Source organism: Pinus tabuliformis, chromosome 9 (genome assembly GCF_031772625.1).
Source record: "Pinus tabuliformis cultivar Carrire ecotype Pingquan chromosome 9, CPIR1, whole genome shotgun sequence".
Classification (NCBI taxonomy): Eukaryota; Viridiplantae; Streptophyta; class Pinopsida; order Pinales; family Pinaceae; genus Pinus; species Pinus tabuliformis.
Genome location: NC_142307.1, coordinates 712,332,296 through 712,341,376, shown reverse-complemented (window position 1 = coordinate 712,341,376; position 9,081 = coordinate 712,332,296).

Here is a 9,081-nt window from a genome sequence, read left to right as displayed (position 1 = left end):
AAAATCCTCAGCCTAAAACCCCAATCTCTGTATTATCATACAAGTGGAAATCTTGTTCAAGTTACAAAAAGAATTAGCTCTCAAGCTATCTTGCTCTCTCTACAATCAAACAATACTGCTCATAGATAGATATAAGGCTCTCACAACCTTCTCCTCTGTCCTCCAAGCCTCCTATTTCCTTGTACAATTTTTCCTGGGGTCTAGTGCTTCCACTTGTGTGAATTCCCACCTCACACAGCTCACTTGGCTCAGAAATAATTGCACAAACCTGAAGGAGATAAATCCTTCTGCATGGATGAGTTTCCTTTATAGGGAAAATTCATCCAACTGATAGTACACTGTCCCTCCTCTGATCTCAACAGGGTCTTTGTCTGAACCAACATGCATGAGTTATTTATGAGAGAATATTAAGTTATCTGAAGTGTAACTATTACATGCATGCAAGCATTAACTAACTGAACTCACAATTAATTCAACAAACTATTTGAATTAATCTAACTGGACTTGACTCAATTAACTGAGCCAACTAATTACAACTCAATATTACAACTCATCCTTATCTCTTTAACTGATGTATAAATTCCTCAATCAATGGAGAAACTATTACATGTCCCCACATAGACTTCATGTTTGATTTTCTACAACTAATTAACTCATGGTGAATTAATTAATTATTTTACAAACAACTGCTAAGATCAAATTCGAATTTTACTTCACTATTTTAGTTCAGGGACTAACTAAAATAGGAATCTATCCCAAACTACTATTTTTAGCAATGCTATTTATAGCACTTCCATTTTTCATTCCTTGCTACTATGTCCAACACTGGTACCCGAACTGCTATTTATAGCAGTGCTATTTTTAGCACTTCTATTTTTAGCATTTCTTGTTGCTATTTTCAACACTCCCTCTCAACAAGAAAGGCATTCAACTCAAACTCGACCCTGAACCTTTGGAATGTTCTGCATGCAACACTTCTCCCAAATGTGGTTGCTCCAGCAACTCTAGAAGCAAAAAATCTCCCAACTAACCTCTCTGTTGGGCTAGAAACATCCTCTGATGCTGAAGCTCCATCTGCCATTGACAAGTGCTCCCTCTCTGACCTCTGAGCTGCTGCAACACTCCATGCATCTCGCACCATTGCACACCTCTCTGTGCCATCCTGCATTGGTGCATCACTCTGTGCCTCTCACATTGTTGTAGCTTGCTAGCTCTACACTGTCTTGGGATTCCTACACTGTAGCTCTCTCTGCCACTCTATCTGCATCTGTCTCTACCCACTTAGCCAATCCTGCTACTCCTCATCGGGGCTCCCGTAGCAAGGTCTAATCGAAGAGGTTAGGTACCTCAATGATCCTGCCCCTATTCCAGCCTTCTTGGGACTGTCACTCCACATCGCCCCGCCTCCGACTTGGAGGTATGGCTGCATGTGATCCCTTTACCCACTTGGCTCAAAATTTCCCCCTACTGGAGGTCTCTGCATGAGTGGATGCCTCCACTCTCTCTCCTCTAGGCTTCCCCAGTTGTGGCTGCTCCACAACCTCCTGAAGCTGCTTCACCAATCATGGCTCCTACACAATCGTCTGAGACTTCTCCTGTGGCTACATGCTGAGAGGTAATGTAATCTCCCTTTCAACCACCAAGTCTTCATCAGTTGCCTTGCTCCTCAAGGATTTGCATGCATCTTGAACCTCAAGAGCATACAGGTTCTTGACGTGTGAACCAATCTACTTCCCCTGTCTCGTGGTGATGTATCGAAGGAAAACCTTTCCCTTACTGAAGACTACATCATAGCCCTTGTCTTCTAGCATGGCGATCGACACCAATTTTTTTTCAGTCCTGGTACATACTTGACATCGGTCAAGGTAATGCGATCTCCATGCTCCCTCTAAAAAACAACCATGCCTACACCTGAGACACTATGCTTTTCATCATTACCCATCGCTATGAGTATCTGGAGATCTTTCTCCTCCAAGGTACTTGTTGTGGCCACAACCACCACCATATTAAAACTTGCCTTAACAACAATTTTTTATGGGTCCCCCTAGATGTTTGATCGTCCACCTCTCCGAATGATCCATTTTATCCCAAAGAATTTAACTCGTTGCCAAGTCAAATATTTAATTCGTAATGGTCAAGACCCACCTTTTGATAAATCTTCGTTGCATAGTTCATTCTTGGCCCAGTTCAGCCCTTCATTCATTCCCTCCATCAAACTTTTCAATTTTCATATGCATTCATGGCACTTCTATGCTCACTCGCATAATCACCTCCACCCTCACTTCTATCACACCTTATTTTGTTCTAACTCTTTATAATGAAAATCCCTCACAAAACATACATAAATCCCTTTTTGGGGCTTATCGCAATTAACATAATGCATGCCATAAGGCTCTGGACCTGACGGCGTTATAAACCACAATATATACATTTTCGGGTCCGAAAACCCCGTCACATATCGCAATCGGCCCAAGTCCAAGGCATATGCGTACATGGTGTGCTGCTACCCTCTGGACCCAATGGCCTTATCAACCGGAATACATATATCTTCGGGTCTGGAGCATTTCGCATATCGTAATCGGCGGGGTCCCAAGGCTTGACCATAAGGTGCGTAGTGATGTGGCGGACCCGCCGATCTTATTAAGCATATCATATGATATATCGGGTTCGGAGTTAATCGCTTATCGCTATCAGGAGGCACAGGGCTTATATATATGGCGCGCTACCATCTACCAGACCCGATGGTTTTATCAACCACGATATATATATATATATATGTATATATATATATATATATATATATATATATATATATATATATATATATATATATATATATATATATATATATATATATATATATATATCGGGTCCGGAGCATTTCGCGTATCGCAATCGGCCCGGTCCAAAGTTTTATATAAGGCACGCCGTTGTTTACTGGACCCGACAATATTTATAGGCTACAACATATAATATTTGAGGTTCGGCTTGGGCGATTGACTCAGGTTTTCCTGTGTATTTCTTTGTTTTCCAAATTTTCCGAAATTATAATGGGATCAGGTTTTAGTGTAAAGGGCAAGCTTGTGGACTCCTGATAGTGCAATTGCGCATCGGGGCAGTGGAAGGCATGGGTCTTGTGACCTGAGAGGGGGCCGATACCCGATTGCGATGAGAGGAAGCCCTTGGAAACTGTGCCAAGCCTATGCTTTGAGTGGGAAATTGTATGTTGACTGTGTTTTATGCATAGATCCTTTTCACACTTGTTCCCACAGTTATAAAAGTTAATGGAAGCAGCGTTTGTGTTTCATGTGAATATCTCTGTTATATCGCTCACAATTATGAAGCTAATGATAGCTATCTCTGCAGGTGAGAGGTAAAGGATGTAGGAGGGGATATGAAGAGCCATGGATGTAGAAACGCTACATTTAAGGGTCTGGCTGCAAGCATTCCGGGTCGGGAGCCCACGCGTTGCCTGTGCATTCCGTAAGCAGAGCTGTCCCGGTCTTCATTATGGGGAGGCAACACACAGTCACCCTTTTTTCCAACATCTGTTCTCCTCCTCAGGAAAGGAATCGACCCAAATGTTATGCCTTCTATGTGCCATTGGTCACACTAATGATCCTATCTCTATGTACTCGATTGGCATATCTGAAACAGTGGGAGGATGAAGAGGCAAGGTGACCTCAGCTTGTTGGCAGTTTCACCAACCTGTCACATCTATACATACCGATCTGTGTAACGACAAGAGGCAGGGAAAGGTCAGGGAAGGCTGAGGGTCTTTCGGGGCCGCATAAGTATTACCTCTGAAGAGGAGAAAGGGATTTTGATTTTTGGGAAGAATAGTGTTGCTTTATTGTGAATGAGAAGGATTGTTTTTAGGGGAAGAAGGAGCCATTAGTTTGAGGACTGATTGTATTGTTTTGGATCAAAGTGTTGTTACTGGCATGAATGTAAATGTGACTTGTATTTATGCATATTGATGACTTACAGTTCACTGTTAGTCGTGTTAAATTGAATGTGATTCAGTTTCATGGTTAACTTGTGAATGGTCTTTGATTTGAAACTATATTAAACATCACATGCAATTTTAATTCCATAGAAGAATGTGGATTCATATATGAGTGATTGGATTGCAATTTAGCTTTAATACAGTCTTGTCCAGCTGTGAATTCAATGATTGATTCATTTGGACTTGAATCTATGCATGATGTTTAACCTTCTTTATCACACTCTTGTCAAACATATATATGATGTTTAAACCTCTGTATCATGCTCTTGCAGTATAGATTAGAGTAGTTAGAAGCAGTATAGATAGGATTTAATACATTTTAATTTTGTTGATTTAATTGAAGTCTTCTTCCCAGAAGCAATTTTTCAACATGTCCAAGTGGTTTACGGGGTCCCTTAAACCCGTCGGAGCTAGCCAATCCAAACGAAAGTAGGTCTAATTGGGGCTTGCGATTGGGTTAGTTCCCCTTGTTGGCATAGTGCACATTAGCCATGTCAATAGTACTGAACAAACTCTTGTCGCCGTCATGTGGAAAGAAGCTCCACTGTCAAGAAACCAACCATTTCCCACCATGGATGAAACCATGCATGCAAAAAGTGTGAAATCCAACTCGAACTGTGAGGCCAGTGCCTCACCTTTTGATCCTTCCATGGATCCCTTCTTGGATTTCCTCAGTGGACAATTTGTAGCAAAATGGCCCACTTCATGACAATGAAAGCATCGCACTTTCGATTTGTCAAACTTCTTCCCACCATGGAAAGAACTAGATTTGGGATGAGAATCCTTCTCCTTCCCTTTCTTTGCCTTACTCGCTAAGGCACAATTTTCTTCATCTTCCTTGGATGAAGAAGATCCATCTCTGGTGCTTCTCCGTATCTCCTCCTGCATCAGATCTGACCAAAGTCGTTCCCAATTTGGCAGTTTCTCTCTTCTGTTTACCAAGTCTTGGTAGCTATGCCAGCTCTTAGGAAGACCGAGGAGTGCAAGACTCACCATGTCATCATCAGCGGTCATGATCCCTACACTTCCAAGCTCATCCCTGTAGGTGGTGAGCTTGTTTAGATATGTAGAGATCATGTCGCCCTTTTCACACTTGATCTTCCGAAGCTTGTATTTCAGCGCCAGCTTCCTCTGATCGCTGCTATTCTGATATAGATATTTCAATGTCTTCCACATCAAAAATGGTGTCTCCTTCCCATGGAGACTCAAGACTATGTGGTCTCGAACTCCCTCCAAAAGGATTCTCATTACTCTAGCCACACATTTCTTCCATTCCGCCAATTGAGTAGCATTAGTCGGCTTGGGGACTTCTTGATCAATGAACCCCTTTAGACCATTATCCTCTAATATTGCTTCCATGTGATCCTTCCAGGCTATATAATTCAAGCTGCCATCAATGGGATACTCGAGTCATAAACCGCTGAACGCCATTGGTGAAATTGAGATGTGATAAGAACTCGATTTATATATTCAGGAACCACAAACTTTGAACTTCTCCCTTCTTGTATACTGTTCTTCTCCTTTGATCACCTTTGCTCCGATACCATGTAGAAATTCCCACTGTAGATCAACAGATTATGCAATATTCTAAAGCAAAATACAAGATATACTTCTACAACAAACTTTGCGGAAGCTTAATCGAATATGAGCAAGATCAATGAGAACACATATAACTGAGAATGAGAAATAAATCACACATAACACAGAAGAAATAACCCAGGGAAAGCCTCAGCCTAAAACCCCAATCTCTGTATTATCATACAAGTGGAAATCTTGTTCAAGTTACAAAAAGAATTAGCTCTCAAGCTATCCTACTCTCTCTGCAATCAAACAATACTGCTCATAGATAGTCAAAGGCTCTCACAACCTTCTCCTCTGCCCTCCAAGCCTCCTATTTCCTTGCACAGTTTTTCCTGGGGTCTAGTGCTTCCACTTGTGTGAATTCCCACCTCACATAGCTCACTTGGCTCAGAAATAACTGCACAAACCTGAAGGAGATAAATCCTTCTGCATGGATGAGTTTCCTTTATAGGAAAAATTCATCCAACTGATAGTACACTGTCCCTCCTCTGATCTCAACTGGGTCTCTGTTTGAACTAACATGCATGAGTTCTTTATGAGAAAATATTCAGTTATCTAAAGTGCAACAGTTACATGCATGCAAGCATTAACTAAATGAACTCACAATTAATTCAACAAACTGTCTGAATTAATCTAACTGGACTTGACTAAGTTAACTAAGCCAACTAATTACAACTCAATATTACAACTCATCCTTATTTCTTTAACTTATGGATAAATTCCTCAATCAGTGGAGAAACTGTTGCATGTCCCCACATAGACTTCATGTTTGATTTTCTACAACTAATTAACTCATGGTGAATTAATTAATTATTTTACAAATAGCTGCTAAGATCAAATTCGAATTTTACTTCATTATTTTAGTTCAGGGACTAACTAAAACAGGAATATATCCCGAACTGCTATTTTTAGCAATTCTATTTATAGCACTTCCATTTTTCATTCATTGCTGCTATGTCCAACACTGGTACACGAACTACTATTTATAGCAGTGCTATTTTTAGCACTTCTATTTTTAGCATTTCTTGTTGCTATTTTTAATAGATGCAATAGAAGTAGGTGCAAAAGTAGATGTAAAATGAGATGCAAAACTTGATGTAAAAGTGGATGCAAAAACATACACAATATTCGATGCAAACTTGGACACAAAATAGGATGCAAAAGTAAAATCAAATGTGGGTGCAATGGGAGGTGAAAAATGTGGCACAAATTGTGGCACATCAAAATTGGATGCAAAAGTGGATGAAATAGTAGACAAAAAAGATGCAAACTTGGATGCAAAACAAGAGGCAAAAAAATGAAGCAAAGGTGGATGCAAACATGGGTGCAAATATGGACACAAAATTGGATGCAAAAATGGATGCAACAGAAGTAGATGCAAAAGTAGATACACAAGAAGACACAAAACTTGATGCATAAACTTGACAAAAAAGTGGATGCAAAAGTGGATGAAATAGTAGACAAAAAAATATGCAAACTTGGATGCAAAACAAGAGGAAAAAATGAAGCAAAAGTGGACGCAAACATGGGTGCAAATGTGGACACAAATTTGGATGCAAAAATGGATGCAACAGAAGTAGATGCAAAAGTAGATACACAAGAAGACACAAAACTTGATGCATAAACCTGAAAAAAAAGTGGATGCAAAGAAAGATGCAATATTTTATGGAAATTTGGATGCAAAAGAGGTCGGAAATGTGCATGCAAAAGTGGAAGCAAACATGGGTACAAAAGTAGATGCAAAGCATGGCACAAATTGTGGCACAACAAAAGTGGATGTAAAAGTGGATGCAATGATAGATGCGAAAAAAGAAGCAAATTTTGATGCAAAAGAAGATGCAAAAAGGGATGCAAAAGTGGATGTAAACATGGGTGCAATAGTGGATGCAAAATTGGATACAAAAGTGGATGCAACAAAAGTTGATGCAAAAGTAGATGCAAAACAAGATGCAAAACTTGATGCAAAATTTGATGCAAAATTGGATACAAAAAAGGATGTAAAAATACATGCAAAAGTAAATGAAAAATTAGATGTCAATGGGGATGTGAACGTGGTTGCAAAGTTAGAAGCAAAGGTGGGTGCAAAGGTAGGCACCAAACTAGGTGCAAATTGTGGCACAACAAAAGTGGATGCAATAGTGGACACAATAATGGATGAAATAGAAGATGCAAATGTTGATGCATAAAAAGATGAAAAAGTGGATGCAAAAAAAGCAGATGCAAAAATAGATGCAAAACTAGGCATAAACATCGATGCAAAACTTGGTGAAAACAGGGATGCAAAAAAGGATGCAAAAATTGAAGCAAAAGAGGATGCAAAAAATGATGAAAATTTTGATGCAAGTGTAGGCGCAAAAAAATGGATGCAAAAGTAGGTGAAACAAAATTAGGTGCCAAACTTGATGCAAAAACTGGCACAAAATTTGGTGCAAAGGATGGTGCGAAACTTGGTGCAAAACCTGGTGCAACACTTGGTGCTAAAATTGGTGCAAGACTTCGGGAAAATCTTGGTGCAATTTTTGCATCACATTTTGCACCATATTTGATAAATAGATGCAAATATAACCAAAAATAGGCTCTAGATGCAAAAAAGGAAGCAAAAAGGGATGCTAATCACAGGGTTTTGTTGTAGTGTAAGTGTATTAGTTTCATGTGTTCTTCACCAGAATCGTGCGATAGTCTACTTATTTCCATATATAGTAATGCAACTACTTTATGTTTTAATGAAATATTCTCATCCTTAACACTCTAGATATGCATTATATCTAGACATATTTAAGAATGTAACTTAGTTGTTGCATGAGCATTTCATACTATCTATTTTTGAGGAGTTACTTACAACCCACCTATACTACTATTCCAAATATTACAAAACATAACCTTCAAGATAATGTCAACTAGGAAACAAAGGTATTACCTAAAATATAGAAAGTACTATTTATTTTCTCTATAATCAGACTCATTCAAGCATTCACCTTAGAATCCATGAACTTAGGTCAATTGACACATACATGCCTCTCTATTTATTTTGAGGAAATATTTGGGTAGATCCACCCAAAGGGATCACATCCCACTGGCTTATTAATAGAGCCTAAACCCAAGTGTTGGAAATAATACTGAGAGGGGGGGTGAATCAGTATTATCAGATCAATATATCTTTTTCTCTTTCCATATTAAGATTCATATGTGATGCAACAAGTATATATCCATTAAACATATGATTCAGTTAGTTGATCTCTAATGAGTGCATCAGAACATTATTAACCATATGAGCAGTAAACCAGAGAAGTAAAATAGAACAGATCATCACACACAAGAAGCACACATGAACACCATAATGTAAGGTGGAAACCCAATGTGGGTGAAAACCACCTGCTGCAAGTCGTCTCAATCTTCTTTAATAAGAAATACCTTTTACAATAGTTCTGTACTGGTGCAGAATTATACCAGTACACAGGCTTCTACCTGCAGAAGGCTACAACCTTCTCTCG